Here is a 26,850-nt window from a genome sequence, read left to right as displayed (position 1 = left end):
GCAGCCAAAGGAGGCAGCAGGCTGCGCAGGCAGCCAGGAGCGGGGAGCCCCAGATAGCTCACGCACTGTATCTCCCAGACTAGCATCCTCTCTTCAGAGCTTCCTTCTCTAGTCACCATGCCTTGTTCTTGCTCATCATGGAGAACAGCTCATGCAGAAAGAGCCACACATCTGAGAGAAGACCTTTGCCCACACACAAGGAAAGAGGGTGGCCCTCTATAATCCCCATCCCAGACAAAACACACACCTGGAAAATTGCTGCTGCAGGCCTGGCAGTTCCTTGCACCATCCCCTCAGCAGGGTACCAGGTCTCTTCTGTGCCCATGCTTCAGTGGCTGCTCTGGTGGTTCAGAGACTGAGCCCTCCACCACAATCCAAAGGCTTTTTATGTCCAGCAAGACCTGCAGGGAAAACTAAATGGTGTGGCAGCCCTGTGGCACTGCCAGCTGCCAGCCCAGGCAGCACGGCCACTGCAGGTGCATATCCCCATTCGCTCATTGCATTTGCAGTCACCAGGCACAGGCACTTGCCAAGAGCTGGCAAACAGGGCTGTTCTGGTTCTCAGCCTGCTGCTGTGGCAAACCTGCTCTCCTCCAGCTTCCACTCGCTTGGAGGACTCCAGCGGAGAGCCAGTAGGGTGACCAGCTTCATTCTCTGCACGTGAAGAGATCGCCTCCGGACAAACTGCCATGGGGATCCTTGGTGACAAAGCAAGTGGTGGTGATGCACCTCATCGTGTTCTCTCCCACTTCAGCTCTGGCACAGCTACGGGGCCCAAAGAGTCCCCCCATACTCCTGGCTGTTGATACGAGGTTTTCCGAGTCATCTCAGCTTTTTCTCCCCCATGATTATGCTCTCTTCTTTTCATCTTCATGCAGCCTGCAGCAACTTGCTTACCATTTTCCAACCAGCATAGCTTGGACATGCCTGATACCGGACTGACCATCAGAGCAAGGCAATTTCTATTTCAGCTGCAATTCCCAAACTAAAATAATGCTCTATTTCTTCCTCCAGTCCCCTTAAAAAAAACTGATTGTAGGGTGAAGAAGAAGTGACTGCATAGCATCCAGCAAGAGGAGCTGGTCATGAATTAGGACCCTAAGGCACTACCACCAGAAAAAAAAACAATGCCTCCTTGTAAATGCCAGCAAAAGGAAAAATAATTCAGCACCAGAAATCTAAGCATAGCCAAGCTGCACATCAGCGAGGCAGTAATTCGTATTCCTCTTCACCGAGGAAAGCAGCACTTAAGCATGTGGCAATAGACACCGAGTCAAACACACGCCATGCTGCAAAACCAGAGATGTATCTCAGAGGTGCCCTAGGAAAGCCATATAGCTTGTAGGGCTCGCCAAGCCTATAGGGATGTCGTGGCTCATGCATTGTTTAAGCTGCATAAACAAAGATGTCTGATGTTATAATATACTGTTACTCAGCCCTAATTCCCCAGCCGCTGTCCCTGAAGTAACCCTACCGTTTTTATTACCAGGAGAGAGCCAATTGCAAACCCAACCACATTTCCTTCTGAAGGGAAGAAATTTCATCAGAGATGCAGCAAAACATCCTCATCTGACTTGTGAAGCAAGAGATTTCTTTAAAGAAGGTTCCTCTCTCCAGCAACACCTCCCTCCTGCCCAAAGGCGAAAGAAGTATGGGAAGGCGTGAAGAGAAGCAATACTGGATAGTCCATCAGAGGAGGGTGCCGAGACACAGTCCCTTCCAGCTACCTGGCTGAAATTCAAATGCTGGATTAGTGTCTCTGGCACACTGTTAATAGAAGGCAAAGGAGAGAAATGTAATGCTTCCTTCCGGCCTTTCAGATCTACAAACCTCTCCCAGGTAGCAGACAGTCTGGTCCATCAAAGGCAGACTAGAATCAGAAATGAGACCCATTTGTCACATAAAATTTCCAGGTATGAGGAACCATGCTGAATTTCTATCAGGCAGAGATGCTGTAATAACACAGTAGCAGCTGGGAACTCCAGTCAGGTGAAGATCAGGGCTGCTTGGCATCCATTACAGTCATGGGCCTCTCAGAAAACCAAAAAGAGCAAAGGATGAACACTTCCCCTTGACAAGCTTGCTCCTGTCCAGCCGGATATGATGGGCTTTGAAGGTTGGAAACTCAGCAGGGTTGGCTGCAGTGAAACAGGGAAGAAAATAGAGATCTGGAAGAAGAAAAAAGTTAATCTTCAAAAACAAAGTGGTTTTGGTCATATTCTCTTTGGTCACCAAGGTAGCTCCAGCTGTGACTTGCATTCTGGGACCGAAAGGAAAACGCTAGCTGGAGCTCTCGGGAATTGGAGTCACTTATGCGTCCTCTTTGTACTGAGTTACAGCTCATGTAAAAATGAGGGTAGCAAGCCCTGAAGGTGCCCTTTAGCCACATAAAGGGAAAAGTACTGCAAAAGACAGACCTTGATAAAACATGATCCAAATTGGGACACATTCAGCATCCCTTGGGGTACACGACAGCTGTGCAGACAATCATCCTGACAGCTCCAGGCAGGGTTTAGAGACTGGCTTCTGCCCAGATCCATTCAGTGGGTAAGAACACAAGCAAGCAAAGGGACTGGTGTTACACTCACGTTTGGATATGTCCTATTTCTCCTATCAAATCTCTGCAAAAGCAGCGGTTTTCCACCTCCCCGCCTTGGACACATACAAGGATCAGCAGCTGGAAGCCCCTTACCACTGCCAATCCCAGCACCCAAGGACCTGCCATCTGCGTTGCAGCCTGCCTTTTGTACTGATTTGCTAAGTTTTTGCCCTGATTGCACGCTTCGGGCAGGCGACAGTTGCTTTGTGCAGGGCTTGGAGGAGGGAAGTTTTACAGCTTGGCTGCTGCCAAAGCACAGATGTTACAGGCTGGGTCACGGCAAGGTGCTAAAGGCCTTCAGAAATGTTGCAAAGCATTAATTACGTTCCTGCAGCTGTTCTTTAACCCTCGCGCATGTCTCCTTTCTTCCAGAGGCTGCCAGAATGACAACTGTGAACGGGAAATCAAAGCAGGAGGCTTTGAAAGCAAGCAAAGCAGAGACTTTAAAGGTTAAAAGAAACAGCACTCTGCAAACACAGCGTTTTTTTTAAAGCTGCTTGTCCCTGCCATTTGCTTGAACGCCTCCTCTTCTCCCACTTGGTGCAGCACTGAACTCCGACAGCACCCAAGGAGAGATGGAAGAGGTCACCCAAATCCTGACATATCACAGAGCACGTCTCAGCTAAGAGGTTGATCCATGGGCTTAGAAATACTTTGTCTCACAAGACTGGAGGGAATGGCTTGCAGGGTGGGGTGGTGTCTGTGTAGACCCAGAGATGAGATCTGAAAGGGGCTTCCCTAGTCAGAAACTTCCTATTATGCCCCAGTTAGACCAGAGCTGTATTGAGATCGAGAGCAAACCTCTCGGACACACCACTGACCAAACTGCTCTGCTGAACCCAAGCTCAGAGCTCCTCCCATCCCTGTTACAGAGGCCAGGGAAAGCCAAGCATTAAGACAGCATTCAAGCAGGCTTACCTGGAACAGTACTGGGAGACATAGGGACCCAACAGTCTCCTGAACTCACCTCATGTGCTGCAGTGCTGACAGCCACCATGTGCCTGAACTGGCAACATGCCTCCCGGGGTCCCTGCAGAGGCAATCTCAAGAGGACCTATGCACGCTTCTCTGGGCAACGGGAACATTGGAAAACCTGAAGCTACTGCTGAGAAAGCAGGTCCGTCCCTACGGCATGGTGCCATTCAGAGCTGCCACTATGGGAAAGCAGAACCGCTTCGTTAAGGAGGTCTGCATCCAGATTTCTGAGCCCTGCTGAACATCAGGACTAATGAGTGCCGACACAACACCAGGGCAGCCGTTCCAGTGCTAAAGTTGCAGCCTACCTGGGGAGGCATCTCCATGCCCCACAAACCGGGACCTCCCATGGGGAAAATCTGCCCATTGCTAATCTACAGACCAGCTGCAAATTGAAGCCCCAGCTCAAACACAGGCATCCACTAACATATCTGCCCAGGCTGGGCTGCAGCTGTGACACAGGACCACGAGTGGTCTAATGAAACCCACCAGACTCCTGAACAGCTTCTCCCTCCCCCATTCCCCATGCTTTAAGCTGCAGTCAAACAGAGCATAACTCCTTTTAAGACTCGCAGATGTTGCATTTCTGAATCATCTGGCCGGGTGGCTTGCACTGACGAGAGGAAACAAGATTGTCTCTGGAATCCTTTGTGCTGCAGCTCTCCATGCACAATAGCTCCCGCGCACTCGCAGGGTAAATAACTTTTTATGCTAGAAATGAAGTAGGGGGGAGGGGAAAAAAAAAAATCACCAGGCACAACAACAGCAAACAAACAAGCAGAAACTGAGGTGATGGAAAAGCAGCCAGAAGAAGCTACACTGTTGTGCCTGGATGCATACCCGAAACAACAGCATCTTCCAGCAGCTTCCACACTTAAAAAGGCAGAAAACAATAACGACTAAGTTTTGCCTGACATCTCCTGGACACGCCTTCAGCCAGGGATCCTTACGACACAGCGTGCTGGCCAGGACTTGAACTTCTGTATAATGGCTCCAGACAGCTACTGATATCCTCAGCTCCTGCTGGCACAAATGTTAGCTCCGTTGCAGGCTTAGGAGCTATGATAACTAAAAAAAAGAACCGATGTACAGACCTTGAAAGGGGATCCATAATAGCATTAAGCACTCTGAGCCCCAGGGCCATGTAACACCAGACCAAGCTCCCCTGACAGCCAGAGGTGAAGGAGCTTCCTCCACGCAGCTCAGGACCCTCCTCCCAGGTGCCCAAAGACGATGCAAGTCCTCCCACACCAAAGCAGCAGGTGACAGCTTTCCTCCTCTACAGGGACACCCCACAGGGTTCCATGGGGATGCCTGGCCCTGGGCACACAGCCATTTCAAGCGGGAATTGGGGATGAGCAGTGTCACCCTAACTCAAGCTCACAGGACTCCCTTAGTCCTTACATGCTGGGCTTGGGCTTGCCTTCCTTGGGTGGCTGTCCTAGGGCAGCAGAAGGTGGGTTGACACCAGATTCCCACCAGGATGGACCAACAGTCAAACCAAATCAGATTAAAGGCTTTGTGGGAACAGTGTTTGTTAGACATTTCTGGAAACCCCCATTATGCTTAAACATCAAGCAAGGAGACAATGTTTTTATCTGCTTAATAGAGCTCTTCAAACCGCACGCAACCACATGGGCCTAGGCTGGCTATTTTAAAATAACGTTCAGCTGAGACTTTTGTTTCCAACAGAATAATTTAACACCCCACTCTCGCAGAGTACTTTCACCCCCAGATATCAGAGTGGTTCAGAAAGGCTACACTGATTGTACAAACCTGGGCAGGGGGGAATGCAGCAACATAACTCACATCACCTGTGATCCCAGGAGCAGAAACTCCAACCTGCCCAAAACAGCCCCCAGCAGGGACAGGCAGAGAGGCAGATTCTCCCACAGCCTCTCCCAAACAGCAACTTTCCTCTTTCTCCTTTTTCCAGCATTCTTTTTTTTTTTTTTTAATCTTTTTTTTTTTCCTCTGCCCGACTCCAAGTTCAAGTTACTTAAATTTCACAGAGGGCCTGACATCTGCTGATGAAGATGATCCCGTCGGTGTTATTGTCTGGCTGCCAGCTCCTGGGAAACAGGCAAGGCATGAGGGCGGTTGCTGTTTTTAACCAGAGGCCGTGTCTTACTCGAGCGTTAGGGGAGTTAATGAGCACTGTGCAGTGGGAGGGAGGGCTGGGAGAAAGCAAACAGGGAAAGCTTTATTTTTATATTTCATTATTTTTATCAGAAAAAATAAGGCAGAGACCTTAAAGGGGACAATAAAGGCGATTTTTTTATTCTTATTTTTATTTTTTTTAAATAGCAGAATTACAGGTTTGCAGCTGGAAGAGCCTGCTGGGACATCCTGTGCCCAGACATTAATAGAAGGGAGGTGCCTGGGTCTCCATGCAGGGCATTACAGGTCACCTTGCTCTTCTAGGTCTCAAGAAGGTCTGGAAGGGAGACATTCCTCATACTGTATTAGTGGGTCCTGTGGGGGATGCAGCTGCAGTCATGGTCAGACAGGGAAAGCTTTGACCATCTGCAGTAAGGGCCAGACATATTCTCCCCAGCTGCTTAAGGTCCACTTCACCTTCTAGAAATCCAGACCTGCACCAATTTATAGAGTACGAGGAGACCACACCAGCCATTCCTGTTGACGTGAACCCCAAGGTATTTACGTACACACACTACAGCCCTAGAGGAGAGTCTTCTGTAGCTCACCCCATCCACCCGAGCCCATCCCAGACACAGGATGTGTCTGCATGATGGACCCTCTCTTGGGGGTAACAGTCTCCAGGCTTCCCCAAGGAGTCCGGGCACCCTGGGAGCTCCCTCTCCAGCTCTGAAGGGGGTTCAGGCCACTCAGTAGGCATTCAGTACCAGGCAAATTGAAGCCAAATCCAGTAATCTCTAGAAAAGATGGACAGGGTCAGCCAACCTGACACTATTCCCCTTAAAGCAGCAGGGAAAAGGTTAAAAGAGAAGATTTATGGGCATATATCTCTGCCAGAACCACCAGGTGATCATGTGTACACATTTCTCTACTCTAAGACCTAATTTTCCACCATTTCCCTTGATTTGCTGTTCCTTTTCTCCCATTTCCTTGATTTAGGGCCCAATTATTTCTTGTCCTCTTGCCAGTGAAACAAAATATTTCATAAGCACTCCTGCTGCCTCTCCCTACTCCCTCCCTCCTTTGGATGCTGGTTTCAATGCCTGACTCATGCCTCATGTTCTGCAAAATTTAGAGTATTTTAGTGAACACCTAACGATGATTTTACCATTTTTCACAGTGATGCAAATGGGATTTGGCACGAATGAGCTCGCTGTTGGAATTTAAGTGAGTCTGTGGCCCCCGCAGCTCTGGCACCTCTTTGCAAAGCAGTCCCTGGGGATTGTCACCTGGGCACAATTTCCTTCTGACAAGACTGTGTCCTTCACTAGGGATGACCCACGTGCCCAGGGCTGGGCTGGTGGTGACACTCTGTGCTGGGAGAGGGAGAAGGGCAGACGAGTAAACTCAGTAGGTCACCTGGGTCCTGACTGATATGGAGATATACGCAGTGCCCTGCAAGAGTTGTGTCAGCAAGAGCAGCAGGGCTGTGCTAACACAAGGCAACTTTCTGGCTGGACCACATCACCCCCTGACATAGCTGCATGCCCATGCCAGCCCCAGCCTCGGGGACTGCCATCCATACACAAGTACCTCCAGGGTCTGGTCCTTCTCCTTAATGATAAAGACAACAAATTCTGCTGTCATAAAAGGAAATGTAAAGAATAAGAGGAAAAAAAAAAAAAAAAAAAAGGACAACACCTGTCTCTGGTGGATTCCCAATCTAAACTTCCAAGCATAATCAAATCTTTCAAGTGGTTCATCACAGTGGGACCCCTGGGACCCACCCGAAAACTGCAGCAAAGGACAGACTGACTTCTGTCAGCACACTGAGCACCAGTCCTTTGGAACAGTCCCAGGCAAATGCTCTCCTCTCCCCCTGGAACAATAGTTTTACAATAGCTTTCCATCCTTCTTCCTCCTCCTTGCCCAGGCTTGCACAATCACAGCACATAGCATTTCTATAGCATCCTCCTACTAGTTCCCATAATCATATCCAAACCTGTCACAATACAACACAACCATGAAAAAGACAGTTAAAAATGCTATTTCAGTATTGCAAACCTTTTTCAGGGAGATGTATCCATAAAGTTAGGTGAGGAAGATTAGGGGACCAACAGCACAGATCAAATCAGAGGTTCCCTAGGCTGTGAGCGGGGAGAAAAAGATAAAAGTTTGCTCTGAATCAAGCAGAGCAAGGACTCAAAATGCATCTCCTGTATTCTGAACTCACATCTCAGACCCCAGTGACCTCTAACTTTCATGACCATCAGCTGCTTACCTCTACCTATACAATTCCTTTAGCCTTCCCCCCCAACCAAAAAAAAAGAAAACAACTCACTGGACGTGAAGCCTTTCCATCCAAATGCCATCTGAAAAATTTCAAACCCTTTAAACTTGTGGTAAACTGTGCTCACCAGCCAGCTCTAACTTGGGTCGCTCTCCAGAAGAGAACAGCTGTTTGTGTCAGCAAGCTCCTGCTCCTATATCACCTCACTTGTTATAATGCCAGACATGAAATACCACCTCTCTGGTTTACACTGTGACTGTACACAGATTATAAATAGAGGGTAGTTTAGCCAGCTAGGGCAGGTGAACTCCACAGCCTCTCCTAAAGCCAGTGCCTCTTCTACATGCACATATCCAGTGAGGGGCATCTCCAGTGATTCTAGTCCTTCCAGTGGCTGGCAGTAACAAGGAGGAAAATCTTGAGCATCTGGAGATGAGAATCAGGAGGAAGGGATAGGGAGAGGTACTCTCTTCCAGTTATTTTGAGCTATGCCTGTTCTCCTCACCCAAGCACATGAAGAACTGTCCAAACCTGAGTCCATGCTCAACCATCACTGATGGGGTCAAGCGGGGAAGAGAGCTGGACACAAGCTAGAAGATGCAGAGACCTGTCAGAAACCAGGCCCTAAAGCATCACGATGGGAAGCCTTAAGAAGGTTAAAGCAACATTCACGCAATCCAAAGCGGGCAGCAGAATCGGGCCTTTGCACCCAGCACCACAGCAGTTGGCAGCTTGTTCACACATTTTCACAGAGCCTGGAGGACAAGTTGAGTCGCACGATGCTGTTTAGCCACACTAGACTTCTTGCTCCTCTGTTATGGGATTGGGCAACTTCAGTCCAAAAAGCTTTGCAAAATAATTGACCATCGACTGCCACCAGAGTAAGACCATTTTGGTCTTTGGTAACACAAGAAAGGACTGAGGTTTGTCAGGAGGCTGCTCTTTATCTGAACTTAAGCAGCAGAAAACTAGCCCTAGCTAGAAACAGCAAGTAAGAAGGCAAAACAAATGAGGAGGAAACCTGAGAAAGGTTCTGCAGATTGCCTTGTGCAAGGGCATCCTCTTTCACTGCTGGGGCTACATAACGCAAGACCTCTCTATTTTGAGCACACCCTGGGAAAGGCTTCTGGGACCCTGTCTGCTACTCTGTGGGGCATCAAGCCTCCTCTGGACTCCCTCTGAGGATCAGCCTAGCTGAGGGCCTCTAAAATCCACTTGCAGCTTGGGGAGGTTTGGGGATCAGTACCCCCCAGATCTGTAAGATCCAGAGCCCTTAGAGGATGCTAACCAGGCCTAACTTCATTCCTCTTCATAACTTGGTACCATCAGCTCTGCTAACTGTGTTGGCCTGGGGTTTGCTAGATTAACGTCACTTTTAATTTATCACGTGGCTGTGGCTGGCTGGAAGCATCACCTCCAGGGGAAGCTGACTCACCCTAAGCACGCTGTTTTCCATACGGCCAGCTAAGTCCTGTCCAGTAGACCAGCTTCCCTTCAAGCTACCTGTCAACCTAGCACAGGCTGGACAGCCCCCTAAAGCTAACATCCACAGTTCATATTCCTGGCAAGTACCATCACAGGACTTAAATCCCCTGAAAAGTATTGGAAATAGTAAAAGCTGGCCATTAGGGCACTTTTAGACTGGATAGAGATATTCTACATTGTAAAGTATGTTTGGAAGGACCGCTACATTTCCTCCCTTGTCCTTCCTCAGAGGAAAGGAGATAAATGTCTAGCTGGTTGTTCATAGCCCCGGGCAAGGGAAATACAATATCCTCCATAACAGCTAGCAGAAATACTAGAGAGCAGAGACACAGAGAGACTCTGCTCAGAAACAGCACAACTGGCTTGCCCAGTGCTGTACCAGCACACTATCAAATCCAAACCACCTCTGGTAAGCCTGCTCCAGAGCCTTTGTACCACTCTCCCAGCAGCTTGGGTGCTGAGATGTTAGGTAAAGAGGTGCTCATTAGAGACTCTAGCCCTGACCCTGAACAAAACAGCAGAGCCTGGGACTGCTCTCGAGATAACAAGACTACAGCATGCAAGCAGCGCAGTGCCTCTGTGTGGTTACTCTGATGCCGAAAGAAACCTCTCCCATTTGATTTGACCATTACACAAGCACAGGAAGGAACTGTGTTTGGTCCCCGGGGAGCTCGCTAAGCCAGTATTTCTGTAGAAAACGGGTGCCTGTGCACCAAAATCTAAATATAGTTTTAAAAAATAAAATCAGCCTCTACTCTATCCGATCAAGAGAAAAGTCTTTGGAGGGTAAACCAAGACAGGAGTGTTTCTTCAGATTTATGGGGAGGCTGAATAACAAGTTGGAAAGGTCTGAACTGAGTCCCATCCCTTGAGTGGAAGTGTAACTATGTAACCCTGAAGTCCAGCTATAGTATCATTTGCTGCCTGACAAAATTCCCAAAGGAAGAGAGGAGGAAAGGGCCCTTAATGACCTTCATCAATGACTTAGATGACATGACACAGCACACTCTCAGCAAGCTTGTACATGATTCCAAACAGGGAGGAAGGGGTGAGACAGACCAGATGGTTGCCATGAAGATGATTAAGGGCTTGGAGCATCCAACATACAAGGAGAGGCTGAAAGAGCTGGGACTGCTTAGTCCAGAGAAGACAAGGCTCAGGGGGATCCTATCCATGTGCATAAATACCTCATAGGAGGGAATAAAGACAACAGAGCCAGGTTCTTCTCAGTAGTAACAGGCACAAATTGAAATACAATAAATTCTATTTAAACACAAGACCTTTTTTTACTGTAAGGGCAACAGGTTGCTCAGAGAGACATCCATCCTTGGAGGTATTCAAACGCTGACTGGATGTGATCCTGGGCAGCCTGCTTCAGCTGGCCCTGCTTTGAGCAGGCAGGTTGGACTAGACAATCTCCAGAGGTCCCTCCAGCCTCAGCTATTTCATGATTCTGTTGGACACAGGATTCATGGTACCCTATTTTGATTCTGGGAATAGGAGGAATACAGTTAGGGCCACAGCAGTTCTTCTATCTCTTGTCCCACCTCATCTGATTTCTAATAAAGGTTTGTATTCAAAGAGCTCCAGCACTTTCCCCAAAAGGAGCTGTTAAAAAACACTTATAGACTTCAGCCTTGGAAAAGCAGATGTCCACCAGAGATCAGTTTTTCCATTCATCCATGGGATGGATCAGATCAAAAAAGCAGGGGCAACACAAACCCTAAAACATGCAAGTCCTCAAAAATGGTAAAATGTTTCCCAGCCCTTTCTTTGCTAGAGCGGGGCAAAAAAAGACAGCACAGAAGAAAGATGGAACTTGGTTTACTGGACCCTCCTAATCGAGCTCTAGTGCCTAGGATCAAAGATTAGTTGATTAAAATCCAATTTCAAAGCTTATTAACTTTTGAATGAGAAATGCTGCTATGGTGAGCTTACTGCAGCAGGCTATTTCTGGCTTGGCAGAAGTGGCTGGCGGGGAAAAACAGCTCTTTGCTTATCAGCACCCAGCTTAGACCCAGATGAAGCAGGAAAATTTCACCTCCCCAGACCACTTTAAACAAAGACTAAATGAACAAAGGGACTTCCCTTAAACCAGCTATTAAAGCCAGCTGGGCATTTCCCCTTTATGCCACCACGGCTCATTTGAAAGCCACGCAGAGCCATTGTGTTGCATTTCTAAGCTACCCAACATTTGCTTTCTTGCAGGATATTCTGGTCAGGCTGGCAACTGCCAGCTCTGTCATGAACTCTCTAGGTATCTAGAGAGTCTCTAGCACAGCAAAGGACAGGGTAACTCAGAAAAGAGGCCTCTGCCCTTACAGCAGCTGTACCACCACAAGTAGCTTTGTCCCACTGCCCAGGGAGAAGATACCCCGGCCCGGCCAGCCAAGGGAGATGGTGAGCCAAGCTGAGATCTCCTATTTGCCACAGGGTTTTATCCTGAAGGACACAAATTCCAGTCCTAACCCGAGATCCCTCCAGGACCCCCAAGTATGTTTTAAAAGCATTCAAGATATAGGGTGGAGCTGTGTCTTGGAGCTTCAGGGTTGAACATGTTCCTTATCCTAAGGACAAATGGGGGTTAAGCACTGGCCTTTGGGGAGTCAGTTCATCCCATCCCCTCCTGTTTGAGCTATACCTCACAGTACTGCTTGCAGAGAGCTTCCCAGCTTCTCCCCTCTTTCCCAGGCACAGCAACCATGAAGATGAGAACTGCAACACACAATTCCATAGCAAAGTTTTCAGATACTAAGGGCCCATTTTTCTCTCAGCCACACAGTTTTTCAGAACATCTCTCATCCAAAGAGACAGTATTTAAGGCCATCTGTGCCCAAACAATGGGCTTCATCTCTTCTGCTGAAGGACTGAGTTTATCAGCTAAGTGCAGCAGTTGTCTAGATGAGCTATTGACAGGGACTCATACATGTGTGGCAAAGCTGTGAAGCACCAAGGTCTGGGTCTGAGTCTGACTCTTGTCCTGCTCACAGTGAAACACATGACATATCCTCAAAAAGCATCAGAACATGCAGAGGTTAACACCAAAGCAGGAGGGGAAGAGGCAATTCATGCTATTGCACATTAAAAAGAGAAGGCAGCAGGTAGTCTGGGTGACCAGGTTTGCTTTGAAGAGCGGTGACAGCTACATGACAAATATCTTCTCTCTCTGGGAGGTGCCTCAGTAGCTTCTTTCCTCTCTCCTGCTCTGCTCCAGCAATTGCAGACGCACATTGCCCAGCACAGCGTGGCTGAAGGAGCTCCACTTCACCACAGGCCTTTCAGACCCAACTCCAAATGGCCACAAGACCATTAAATGACACAGCAAACAGTAACTTGTCCCTGGTTTAATTAAGTCTTTCTTCTTTAAGCAAGGATAAAAGAAAAGCAGTCTTTTACAACCTGCCTCCACTATACAGATGGGTGTGAAGTATGCAGGAGCCCTTAGAAGGATTCCTGCTCTAGCAGATCAGGCCCAGGCTTTCAGAAGAGGGAAATCAATTATTTCCACGCATCCCTTTGCAATGATCAACCAAGGGCTGGTTCCCGCTAAGCGTAATGCCTCTGGGGAAGGGAGCAATCTGGACAGCACAAACCAAAGGCCTTCCCCATCCCTGCCAAACCAGACAGAGCTTGCAACGATGGGGAGAGAAAAGGGTATAGCGGCATACCTCCGCTATATATGGGCACCCAGCACTGCACAGCTGGGATCCTGTCTCTGAGACCAAGCCCATAGAAAACTCTGAATATACAGAAAAATATTGGTACAAAAACATAGTAGTATAATATCTCCCTGCTGGTGGTGAGGCAGCTATTGCATTGGGGAAAGAGCAGGTGAGCACATGTGTTTCTCCCCCTAAGAGAGACCATGCAGAGGTCGGAACGGAAAGGTAGGAAGTTTCTTCTATTAAACAACAGGTTTTCACTTAAACTACCTCTATCAGCAGAGTCTAGCCCTCCTACTACGCAGCCTATGCCACCACACTAGCCGAAAGGGCTAAGGGTCCCCACACAGCCTGGGATGGGGACAGAAAGTCAGCACGGGTTTTGCAAGCGCAACCCAAGAACTCCAGCTGCACGCTCCCAAGACCAGTAACCCCGCTCTCTCTTGCAAGCTAACCCATGTTGCATTCTCCAGCAGCAAGCTACAACTGAGCTGTGAAACAACACTCAGAAGCGAAGACAACACCAGATCACCCAGGCAAACACTGAGGAGAGGTGACAGTAACAAGGAGGGTTATGTTTAGCTTCACATCTGTGCTGTTTGGAGGCTCTCTTCAGGGGGCGGGGGATGGGACATCTTAAGAATAAATCTTTTACTTGGAAAACATCCAGCCTGGGAATAAAAAAAAACAACAAAAAAAACCAGTCTAAGAGAACAGGTCTTTCAATGGAGAGAAGTTGTTAAACAGAAAAGGTCAGGGGATGCAGGGACCACACGTGCAGGACCACCAGCACAGGGAGGATCTGGGGAAAGCAGACATCTTTGGGGCAGACAGGCATGCTCCTCCTCCCCTTGCCTGGCTGTCTCACCAGGATCATCTTGCAGAGGAAGGAACGAAGCCCTGTGCCTCCTTCACTTCTCACAGCCTCCCCTCCTACAGCAGAGGGAACTAGCTCCATTCTTCCCTGAGTTTTTCCATCCCAAAGCCTGGTAGAAAGCCAGATGCCAGGCAGGAACTGGGAGCTATGGGTGAAGGTTGCCCAGTGTGGAGGACATGCAAAGTCACTGCATCTGGCCCTCAGTATGGAACTAGCCACTTCATGCAGTAGCCTAACATCACAGAGCCCACCTGCACCTCCTCCAAAAAGCACCACTACTTCTTTCTCTAGCTTTATTCAGCCCCACCACACCAGGTCCCACATCTGGTCCTGGATCACATCCTACTGCAACAGCAAGTGCCAACAGAAGAGTAGAAAGGCACATGCTGTTTGCTCAGGACCAGCTCAAGCACACATGATTGCAAGCACATTCCCACCTAGTCTTCCAGTGTCCCAGCATCTGCCAGGAGCCAACACACCATGGCAGCAATAGGATCCCTCCCTGCCCACTGCACTCCGGTCCCAGAAAAGCAGCACCATGCTCTGTTTGACCAGTTACAACTTCACCTGGCCCACATAATTCAACTCCAGACAGACTCGCGAGGGACATTTCCCCATTACTGCTTCAGCAGCGGGTGACAGATCTGAGCCTCACTGCATTATAGGAGGCTGCAAATCTGATTTCCTGCCCCCAAAACTAGGCATGTTTCCATCTGCCTTGACCTCCCTGCACCCTGCCTAAGGATGGAGCGACTGGCAGTTCAAACCCCACTAAGCATTAATCCGCATTCAAATAAAAAAGCCAGATCTCTAATTTGCTTCATCCTGAAGTCACTTAAATGTAAGCAACATTCCCAGCCCTACTTCTGTATTTATTTTTATGGTTGCAGGTATTATAATTGTTGTGCTAACAGTGCTTTAGTTGTGATTATAAATGTACAAAGTCACATGCCTATATATGTGCAGGCACACATCCACACACACTCACTCTTCTACCTCTTGAGAAATGGGTCCATTCCGCTTTCTTCTGCTACTGATAAAATATTGATTAGGGAATTTGAAAATCTGAAATGATTTAGGAGTCCCTGGATGGGAAACGTAATGTACTGTGCCGGCCGCATTATGAGCCATCCATCACCTGTCAGCAAGCAGCAAGAAAGTGACAGAATCAATACAAACGTGTCTGAAGATGGGTTTAACTCATTTCCCTTCCCCCTCGGGCAATAGCTGGAGCATCCCAGCTGGAGGAGAAAGGAGGCTTGGTAACTAACACCAGGCCAACCTCAATCCACCCAAACTGCAAGGGGGTTAACTCCTTCCTTGGCAGTCCAACCACACCAGGGCCAAAAGCCAAGGTGAGTGACCTCAACCACACTCCCTGGGGAGCACAGCCAGGCCAGCCAGCCAGGAATTGTTAATTCCAACCCTGAGGGCTGCATTCAGCTGCCCCCGTGTCAGCACACAGAGCTGTTTGAGACAGTCCAGGTTACCCAAGACCTCCACGTAGGTCACAGCACCTGCATGGCTCCTACTGAGGCTGCTTCTACCAACTTGGGCAGGTTGTTATTTGTCCCTAAAGCCTCCCACGGCTGGTAAACATTTTCAGCACCTGCCTCTCCCAGCACAATTTACCCTGTAGAACATTCCCAGACACTCACATAACATTATTCTGCTTTTGGAGGGACCAGGCTGACCAGTGCCATGGTATAAATCTTTGCCTTGCTTCCCTACCCATTGCTGCACAGTTCCTCCCACGTACGTCCTCTGCATCAACTTCCCTTCTGCATCACCCACCTTCAGTCAGCAGGGCCTGATCCAGCTCCTCATTACACCACAGAGCTTGTTCCCTAAGTATCTGTTGTTCTTACTAGGTCCAAGAGTCTTTTAAAATAAATAAAAAAAAAAGACGAGGGGGCAGAATCCATCCACAGGGTGATATATCATCCTCCCATACTTTGCAGATGGATTCAATTGGCCTGTGATCCTATTTTGTAGATTCCCTTAGAGCACTGTAATTCATCCTGCAAGGTATTTCAAATGAGACTGGACAGAGCACCAGAGAAATGATAGGAGCTGAGCGCCCTGCCTCACTCCCTGGGGCAGGGTGACCAGGCAGGCTATTGCTCACGTGTTATTAGAGTTAATTATTCCAAGGGCACACTGCAGGAGGTGATGGCAGCACAAGGCCAGCTGAAACAAGGCCAACAGAGTGGCCTCAGCCCAGAGAGGCTGCTCCCAAAAGCTGCTCCTCAACTCAAGCCAGCCCACCGTGGGCCATGTACGACAGCAGCATTAACACTAGCTGCAGAACACATGGCATGGCACGAGAGATGGAGCAGGGGAAAACGGGATGTTCCACAGCACAAGACACCTTTTGACCTGCCAAGAGTGGGGTGGAAGACCCAATAACTTGCTGGGTAGGAGCAGCGGGGATGTCCAAGCTTGCCCCTTGACTGGCTCTTCTCTGTTGTGACAGAAGCCTGATAGACACCCCCTCCCGACACCTTTCAAGGCTTCAGGGAGGCAGCACTGGCCAACGGAGAGGGGAGCAAGCACTCATCTTCTGGGCAGCTCTTTTCTCCTCTGTTCTTTCTGCAAGAGTGAAGCTTCAGCCTTCAGGCAGAGTCAAGCCACTGCCTTAGCTTCAGGTTAGCCCTTCTACAGGCAGCAGAAGCAGCCAGAAGGGTGCCACAGTCCAGCTCTGCCATGTCAACTGATGACGTGGCTGCAGGTAAAGCTTCTTGGATAAAACTTTCTCATTTATTTTGCTTTTAATTCCATTATTTAATAGACTGCAAAACCCTTAATGTGGGAGTCTCAACTACTGTGTCTGTGCAATTCACTCCGGATACATCCCTTCTACCTTACCGTCCCTAATAGACTCTATAAATGGTTTCCAAATCCAACAGAAGTGGTCTATTTGCTGCCTAGTATACCATGTAATCTTTTGCAGAGGTGGTATTGATCTTATTAAGCCTGCAGCCATTGAGTCCTCAGATGTGTCTCAGCATTTGCTTTCCCACAGCAAAGCACCTCTTCTAGCCCCACAGCAACATGCAGGTGACAGCACCAGCATACACTGACCCAGAGACAAGATGATCACTGCATTTCTGAGAACAATTTAATAGTCAGTAGAGCCATGGCTGTAGGGTACTTAGTCAGAAGCAATACCCCATCTCAAAAAGAAATGTCTGAGTCATTTTAACTGTAAGGGACAGAAATTAGGGACTAATTCAGCCCATAACAGGTACTGAATGCTGAGCCCAGAAGCAGCTCTGCTCGTGGCTAATGGATTTTGCACAGTGAGACTGGCTCAGGGCTCTCAGCTCACCGCTCCAGGATGCTCACAAGACTCATTCACAGCCGCCTTGCCAAATTTTCCTCACCCATCTACAAAAGCAGAAACTCGTGATTATTTGCACAGTACTCTCCAAACAACTAACCCTTCCCACAGCACACAAAAGCTGGCTCCAGCTGAGAGGAGAGGCACACAGTGCTGAGACTGCAGGAGGCCAGGCAAGGGAAAAGGCATCAAGCCGCAAAGCACAAAGTTGGAGCTCTCTTAAAAAAAAAAAAAAAAAAAAAAAATTATATGTATAAATAATGTGCAGGTACATGAAGCTCACCTTTTTGGAGGGGAGGCAGCACCATGGTGTGCCAGGAAGGTAGAGGCGTAGAGCACTGTCTAACCAGATGCTTATCTGACAGAGCATCAGTGCTGGGTTATGTTCCCAGGCTGCCCTGACAGTGGCATCCAAGGAGAGGGCAGATGGTAGCTCCACAGAGCAGCATTAGGACCATGACTAGTGTCTTTCTTCTAGACGAGGCTCTCATGCTGCCAGCTTACAGCAGTCACTGAAGGAGGTGGTGATAAGTGGCCAGCATCTGGCCCAGAGGCACTGGGGTGCCAAATGGAGGGGAGATAGAGATGCAGCTTCCACCCCTTCGACATTCATGCTGACCCAGTTGTGTCAGCCCGGCTTGTCAGCCCATCTGTCATGGTGCTGGTTCCTGCCGGGGCCTCAGGACCTGTGAAGGTGGCTGTGCATGTTGGACTATTTATCTTCTCAGGTTGTTGGGACAAGGGGTCTGACAGCCCTATTAGTTATCCCACAAAGCAGAGCCCAAACACATCGTCAGAGAGGGTGACAAGGCATAACCCCAGGGAACACGGGAACACCACAAGTCACATGGCTCCCAGCTCCCCAGGGCTCAGGGAAAGGCAAAGCAACAGCACAGCCTGAGCACTGAAATCCTTGCAAGAAGTATGTGGGGAAGAGCCCTGGAAGCTGAAGCTTTCACTCATCATCTGCCATCTTTCCTTAGACAAGAGTACCCTGTCACTGTTAACAGGCAGGGATCATGCCCACTTTTTGCGTTGACCTCTCAAGCCCTGTCCTGGGATGTGCCCAGACTGGGAGGTGGAACAGCAACTTTTTAAAACTACACACTGTGGCCCCAGAGCTCTTTCAGGAAGAAGCACAGGCCCAACACTCATTTGTGCTAGGACCAAGACAATGCAGTGCCTTTGCTGGACTGGTATTGTGGAGATCTAGACTATTTCTGCACCACCCCCAACTAATCATAGTCTTCAAGAAGGCACATCATTGCTCTGGGAACCAGCCACCCACAATGCTGTCTGTGAAGAGGAAGAACTAGTGCTCTAACAGCCCAAAGAAAGACATCCATACCCATATGATGCCCACGTGTCCTGGAAGCAGCAGATAGGGACCTGCATCTCTCTCTATGCCAGAGAAGAACCAGGATGTATACAACAGCTCATCAAGGCACCAAAAGCACCAGGCACGGTGGTTGGGTGACTAAGAAAAACAGTGTTCTATGAGTCCTCAGGACACATCAGTGGGAAGCATTGTTTCAGCAGGATAGCAAAAGTGCCCTGCTCCCAAAGCTGCCAAACCAAGAACTCCTCCAATCAGTACATGTGTTTCCAAGTGGCACACATACACCCAGGGCATGCAGCTCCTGACTCCCCGTCTGTGCTGGCCTTTGGGTAGGGATCTCCACGTGAGCAATTATGAGCCAGTTATTCACCCTCACCTAAGGCTCTCCACCTGCCCTGCCAACACCTCCAGCAGAGCAGGAACCCAGCCAGCAGTAGGTCCAGGATCCAGCCCAGCAGCTCAGGACACAGCCAGGAGCCAGAGACTGAGCAAAGTCTTAGTAAAATGGAGCATGTCATAGGTGGGGAGGAGGGGAGACAGCTCTTTAAGCAAGTCATTTCAATTGCCTTGAGAAAACAGGTTGTTAAAATGATGTAAATAAATGGGTTGTTTGAGCAGCCTCAGAAATGCTTTCAGAGAAAGCTTCCAGGTATGAACGTTGATTGCAAATACTTATTAACTGCTCCTTCATTATCAAAGAGATGTGATACATATGTTTACATATTTTGATACATTTTTATTAATCCTACTTACTGTTTAATTCCCTAAACCTGCCCAGAAGAACTGTCACCAAGCAACCCCCTAAACACAGCTTCAACTTCTGCACAGGCAGGCATGGGCATTGGAGGAATCACTCAAGTATCTGTCTGTACCAAGGAACCACGCATCACTAGCATTAGACCTGAAATGGCTCTTTTGATCACAGCCTCCCAAAAAGGAGGGTCATGCTTCAGATGGTGCGTGGTAGGGTCATTTACCCACCTCTGTCCACTCATGAGAGCCGTCAGCCAAGAGACCATAGGTCCCTCTCGTTCAGCCTTCTGTCTCTAACAGCAACCAAGCTCGATGCTAATGGAAAGAGCTGAACAGAAGGTGGAACATGGAGGCGTTTTCCCAGGACATTTCTCCAGCTCCTAGCAGCCCAGCACTCACAAGCTCCCAAGCTGTAAATCACTCCAGGGCTATGTTTAGGCCCATCGTCAAGAGTTATCTGCCATGAAATTGCCAAATTCCTTTTTAAAGGTTCATGATATTTTTTGGCCTCCACAACATCCCAGGACAAGTTTCCAGGGCTGAATTACTCCTGCCCCCCCTTCATGTAGCATGTAATGCTGTTTGGTTTAAACCTGCAGCCTGCTATTTTTGGTGGGGAGCCCTGGCTTCTTGCCCTGCAGGAAACAACAAACAATTGCCTCCTAATCACCCCTTTGGGTGATTTTATAGGTGTGTCTCAAGTCCTCCTCCCTTTGCCAAGCTGGTGAATCCCAATCTAGGCTATCCTCAGATGGAAGCTGCAACACCATCAAATCACATAAAGCACAGCTCCCTGCTCCAGCCAACATCTTCTCCAGCTGCAACATCAGCATGAGCAATGCACTGTGCTAGGACAAGGGTTCTCCTCTGGGGCTCTGCACTGGAGTTGTTCTTCCGATGGAGAACCTGAAGGTCTGTTTATTTTAAGCAGGGCTTGAGAGATGCACAGGCAGAGGATGAGTGAGGAGGATCCCTGCCCATACACGACCGCACAGCCTGCCACAGGCCACTGCTTCAATAAGAGACAAGATTTTCCCCTGAGGAGGCCCGTGCTGGAGGGATGCAGAGATTGTCACCTCCTGGCCACTTGGGTAGGGGTTTCTGTCCAAAGCAGAGGCATCATGCTGACAGCCAGATCCCTGCAGGCTTCCACAGCCTCCATCACCCCACCAAAAGCAAAGAGTCCCGCCAGCCCTCCTTCCAGCAACCCTGCCCGTGGACTGCAATGTTCCAGCTAGAAACTGCCTGCCAAATACACAAGAAGCACAACGACGTTGGTACGGTCTGCAAACTCCACCTGCCACAGAGATCACAGTCAGCCCACAAACACATTTCATTTTCAAAAGGAGCAAAAGTACTGCTGAAAACCCTGGTGTGCCACCAAGTTGTGGATTCTTCATCATTAGCACCTCGCCTTAAGACTGCACACAGCACGGCTGGTGTTTGCAAGAGAAAATGGGAAATATCCTTTCTCCACATATGGCTGTTACAAAACACTTTATTGCAAGGGTAAATCCAGCAGGGCCCAAAGCAGATAGACTCACAGGTACAAACTGGCAGGCACGGCATATCTAATGGCCTTCATTCCCTGGCAAATATCTCCTATCAGCTCAAGCACTAAAAAAAACCAAACAAACAAACAAACAAAAAAAACCCAAAAAACAACAAACCACCCAGCACCAAAACAAAACACAAAAGCAGTTGCAGCTTTCTGTATACAGCAAGAACATTGCCTTGGTGTTGCAATTTTCATACCATTACATGCTGGGTCACAGCAATCAGATGTGTTTTGGCATCCAAATATGACATCCACAGAGCTCTAAGCCCTCAGCATCTCTGCAGAGTCCCAAAACAGAACCAAACTCTTTGGCTCAAAAGCCAGTCCTTAAGTCACCTGTGGGCAAAACCCAAATTCGCCTCCCAGCCACACACCCTCCACAGACATCTCTGCCAGATGGGCCAACACATTAGTCCCAAAACACCATAGCCTGTTTAGTTCAATCCTAACCCAGCGCCTGCAAAGCCCACCAAGAAGCACATCAAAGCATGCCTTTTACCAACATCCAAGTAGAACCCACACACCCAAAGCTTTAGGCCTGTCTACATAGCCCATGCAGTATTTCCACCGCAAAGAGAAAACAGCAGCAGGACCTTCCATGCGCACAGACCTTATCCCTCCCTCACTGCAACTGTGCAGTCCCCAGGGCCTTAATTAGCCAGCACGCCTTCTCGCAGCGAACTGCTCTACGGGAACATTTACATGTTCAACTCCTTTGGACAAGTTCACAGGCAGGCGGCTAATCCTCTCCTAGGTCTCAAAGTCATATCAATTTCCTGTTCGAAGCTGAGCTCTCTCTCCATCAGGGTTTTTAAACTAATGAGATGCACTGAGGCCTTCAACTCTGGGAATATCAAATGTAGTGGGATTCAATTTCACTTGATTTTCATGCGGTTTTCCCTTTGTAATTAACACCAGACAGTATGTGACTTCTCTTCATCCTACCACTAGATACAATCTCTGCTCAAGACAAACATGTCAAGAAAGGTGATGCTTTTACCCTACGCTGCCAAAGGCTTCTAACATTTTTTTTTTTTGCCTTTTTTTCCTCCTCCATGAATATAATCCACATCCTTGAGGTCATATTCAGAACTTTAAATCTCCAAGAGCAGTGGCATAGGTCCCTCAGGGCTTGCAGGTACAGCAGCCCCTCCTGCTTCTTACTCACATGGATTATACTCCAGAAACACTGGTGCATGGGCACAGGCTCAGAGAGGATTTTGTAGGTCAGTCTTTCCTACCATCGTTGGGGGCTAAGGATCTCCAGTGTGTCTGAGCAAAGATGAGGGGGGTATGAAACCATCCTGCATACTTCCTAAAAGCAGCTGATTAGTCTTCCTGCCATGGCAAATGTCCCTTTTCCTCTTTCTTCAGCCACAACCCTCCCAGGTCATGCTAACCAGGTCACAGAACTGATTGCCAGCTCCCCAGGCACATGATGCTCCTGCACCAGCCAAGCTCTTCCACAAGTTTTTGGGGGGCAAGAGGGAAGGATCAGCCTTCTGATCTGTTCATACCTCACTTACTGTAAAAGGAAGCCAGTTTGAATGAAGTTGCCGGACGCTGTAATAACAACTAACACACAGCCATTGGCTCCCACCTTCGCACTTCCTCCTTGGGCGTTAAATGAAGGAGGTGAGCAACCCTGCAGAATGCAAGCAGACTTTATACACTGCTAAGACATGACAGCCTGCAACAGCCATAGCTTGGAGACAACACAGACAAATCCCACCATTTTTTTAAAGTTAAACGAGCTCAGCTGTGCCATACCTGGCAGGATCTGCAGGAAACGTAACACTCCTTTTGATCAGAGGATTCAGAACAGTCCTTCTGTGTAGCAATATAGCACAGTGCAAAAATCTGTTCAGCAATAGGGCAATTCTTACATGGACCGGTATACAAAGGTTTTGAGGGAGGATGTCCATTAATATACCAGACACTGCCAAAATCCTAAGGCCCTGATTCAGCAGAAATCCCTGTAGAAGGGCCCCTGTGATCTCTACAGCCAGGGAACACCCCAGGTTGGAGGGGAAGAAGATATCGCTCTAAGCGAAAGCAGAACGAGTCAGGTCTGCTTTACTCCAGGAGTGAAGCAGATTCTTCTCCACAGATGAGAAAATAAGAGTCACCAACCATCTACCCCACACAGCTTGACCCTGGGCACTCATTTCAGGAGACACATAAGGGTTCAGAGCAAGAGACCTAAACCCAGGGTTCTCTCTCCAAGATAATCTTTTGGGGAGCAGTTTTGCTGCCATTCAAGCACAAATACTAAACACACCCTGTTAAAAGGCACAGTGCACTGCCTGTGTAATATATTCCAGATTAGTATGTAAAAAGCCTCACTTTTCCAAAGACAACTGTTTTATTTACAAGACCTCAGTCATTACCCCAACTTTTCTACACAGGGTAGCAGAAGCTGGAAGGGACTTGCCTGGATTAACACAGCAAAAGCCTGCTTCCCATAGACTCAGAATTATGCTCTTCCTTTGTACATATGTAACAGCCACCATCCCATCCTTACAGTGATTCCCACCTGGTAGCAGCAGCCCAAAGAGGCCATTTTAATAGATGTTGCATTGCATCTACCCTTGCCCCAATCCCAGCTCAGGGCCTTGGAGGACATCAGGTTCCATTAACCAGACCATTTGCCACCTGAAGTTGCAACCAACAAACTCTCCCGACCTGCAGCACCCAAAACATCCCTGAGAGTCCCTCTCCCGCTAATGCTGAGGCTGCCGTACAAGATCCTGCTTTAGAAAACATCAAGCCAGTCCCATGGTGTTGTGCCAGAAGCCTGCAAGTTCAAAGTCCTCAGCAGCACCTCAGAGCAGAGTTCACAAACACTTTATTACCACTCCATCACAGAGGTCCACGCACTGCCCGGCAGCTCCAAATGAGCCCTCCATGGCTGTGACAGTTAGCACCACAGGACCACTGAGGTTTCATTAATATTCATGTCCCACTGACACTCGAGCAAGCAATGAAAGCTTGCTTTCTACAGCAGATCATTAAGCAAGGGGAAATGAGTGACCTCTTAAGGCCAGCTACGTCACAGATGTCACCAGGAGCTGAAGGGACAGAGACAGGGTCACCACCCAGCACTTCTTTTAATAAATAACAGTTCTAAATGAGCATGGCCTTGCCATGCCCAGTGGGACCCTCATGAGACTGAAAGCATCTGGGAAGCAGATGCCCGAACTGCAAAGCCAGGCACAGCAGTGCCTCCTCTCAGCAACCCTGCCCAGGAGAGGCTGGGCAGCGGGATGCTGCCGTGCGGCGGGGAAGTGAGGAAGCGGCATCTCACCAGGAAATCAAGTATGTAATTCTGAAATAAATCACGGTGTTTTGGGCACAGTTAGCCCAGCCCAGTGGGAACACACACACCTCCCTCTACAAGCTGGTAGCATTTAGGAGCAACCCAGGGCTTCCTCGAAGCATCCCAGCTCAGGGTATTTAGCAGAGAGCTCCCCCAGGCAGCAGTTACAACACTCCTCATAGCAGACTTGATCTCAGATTACAGACCCTAATTGCTGCTATCAGTCAGACTAACAATTAGCATCAGGTTAATGCACTTCCAGTGCTCTCAGGAGAGGATGGGGAAGGAAAAGGGAGTCTCAGTCCCAGTTTACCTCGCGTTCACTGGGAGGCCACAAGAAAGCAACTCACAGGCAAACTTCCCAAGCATCTGGTTTCCCCAGGAGAGTCACCACCACCGAAACACCCAAAGCAGCACAGGAAAAAAGAAGCTCCTCCAGCCCTCCTACTCCAAGCAGACAGCTGCCCTACCTCTAGGTTTCCACAGAAAGAAGCTAATAGAAGATCACATCTCACCAGAAACGAGATACCCTCTCTGTTCCAAGAAGCCACCAGCATCACCCAGAGCCTCTTCTTTTTTTAGCTCCTTCATTGAAGCCTGACACCCAACTCATGTGCATCAGGTGTGCACCAAACAAGGTTGATTCAGCCTCTTAACTCTTTTGTGACTCTTGACCTCCTCACCCCCATGGTACCAAGACTAAAGAGTGCAACAGGTCACATGCAAGCAAGGAAACTCCTGTAACCCCACATGCACAGCTGCATGCAGAGCTGCCTCTCCTAAGGGTATCTGCAGCACACTCTACTTCAGGAAAACTTTGCTACTTGACTCCTTAAAACCTCAGGGGGGTGGAGGGGGATCAAAAGTAGAGTCAGAAAATAAAGATCTGAGGAGTGATCCCAAAACAACAAGATTTATTTCTAAAAGTATTTGCCAGATCTGCAAACTTATACAAGCAAGAAGTCCCCTGCATGTATAATTTTCCTCCAAAAGAGATTGCCTGAGGAACAGGACAGACCATGTTCAATATCAGAAAAGCAGGATATTTAAGACCCAAGGTGAGAGCTTTGCATACCGCTCAGCCCATTTAAACCAACTCCAAAGACTGGAGAATGGCAAAAAGCCCTTACAAAGCCAGGGAAGTAACACACTGACCCTACCAAGGGTTGCCCCCATGAGCAGTGCTGCCCAAGGCATCCTGAGGGACAGGAAGGTGTATGGGCACAGGGCTACAGTACGCAGAGCTGTGAGGACACCCAGCAAGGCCACAGCCCCAGCACAGCCTGAGGATCCCTCTCCCCACACTGAAAGAGACAGAAGCATCCCAGGAGTAGGAGCCCGATCCCCAGGAAATCCACTGGAATTGTGTGCTGCGATCAGCCAGACTCACCCCAGCATGGCATCCCAGGCTCAGCCAGTCGCTTCCAACCTGTGCAGCCCTGCAAACCAAACCTGGAGGCATCTGGCCCTGGAAGGAGGGAGAGCCTAGTGAGCAGCGCTCAGGGCACTTGTTGGCAGTGTCTGCCCAGCCAGGTGCTCCGAGTTTGCATCGGCCTCGACAGCCTTTTTTAAAACAAAAAGCAAACAGCCCCAGCACTACCGAGGCTCACGTTTCTGCAGGCATTTTAAAGCAAGCCACCCCCACGCTCGCCCACTGCCCCCAGCCCTCGCAGCACCTCCCTGAGCCTGCCGAAGGCAGCCTGGACCTGGCCCACAGCCCGTCACGAGCAGGTGTTGGCCCCACAGCCTGCTGCAAGCAGGTCACAGCCCCAAAGCCCGTCACGAGCAGGTGTTGGCCCCACAGCCCATGACAAGTGGGCCCCAGCCCCACAGCCTGCTGCAAGCAGGTCACAGCCCCACAGCCCATCATGAGCAGGCCCCAACCCCACAGCCTGCAGGTTTCTGCCCCACAGCCTGTCACGAGTGGGCCCCAACCCCGCAGCCTGTCACAGGCAGGTCACGGCCCCACAGCCTGTCACGAGTGGGCCCCAACCCCGCAGCCTGCTGCAAGCAGTCCTCGACCCCACCTGTTGTCACAAAGCGGGGGTGGGGGGGCCGCAACCCCACAATCTTTCACAAACAGGTCCTGGCCCCCACAGTCAAGAGTGGGCCCGTGCCCCGCAGCCCTACCAGTCCCCAGCCCCCTCGGTGTCGGGCGGCAGGCGGACCCCAGCCGCGGAGCCGCGCTTCACCTTCCACACAGAGCGGCCGCGAGGGGACAACCCCCTCCGGCCCCACCCCCGACGAAGGGGCGGTTCTATATTAGCATGCGGCGCAATGCCTGCTGGGTAGCACCGACAGCTCACCCTGACCTAGAAGCAGAGAGAGAAGTGAGTGTCTATATAGGAGAGTGAGGTGGTAATTTCTGCGTCCGGGGGAAGCTCACCGCCGAGGCCACCCACGGGGTGCTCGTCACCCACGCCCCGCCTCGGGGAAGGTCTGAGAGAAGGGCCGCCCGCGGCTCTAGCAGAGCCCCGCCCGCGAGGGGCGGGTGAGCCACCAGCAAGGGGGGGCGCCGCGGATCCTGGGCCGGCCTGGGCAGGAGAAGCC

The 26,850-nt window shown here is 49.5% G+C and overlaps 1 long non-coding RNA gene across 1 annotated transcript in view; it reads right to left on the bottom strand.

The window, feature by feature from the left end:
• LOC115349462 overlaps positions 1-26,486 on the bottom strand; it is a 36,070-nt gene extending 9,584 nt beyond the window's left edge. The window contains exons 1-2 of the long non-coding RNA XR_003926093.1: positions 26,328-26,486; positions 25,691-25,768 (exon numbers count right to left, since the gene is read on the bottom strand). This is a non-coding gene — a long non-coding RNA (uncharacterized LOC115349462). The remainder of the gene's footprint in view (positions 1-25,690; positions 25,769-26,327) is intronic.
• Between the last annotated feature and the right edge of the window lie 364 nt (positions 26,487-26,850).

The sequence above is a fragment of the Aquila chrysaetos genome, chromosome 12 (genome assembly GCF_900496995.4).
Source record: "Aquila chrysaetos chrysaetos chromosome 12, bAquChr1.4, whole genome shotgun sequence".
Classification (NCBI taxonomy): Eukaryota; Metazoa; Chordata; class Aves; order Accipitriformes; family Accipitridae; genus Aquila; species Aquila chrysaetos.
This window is presented reverse-complemented; position numbering and strand designations above follow the sequence as displayed.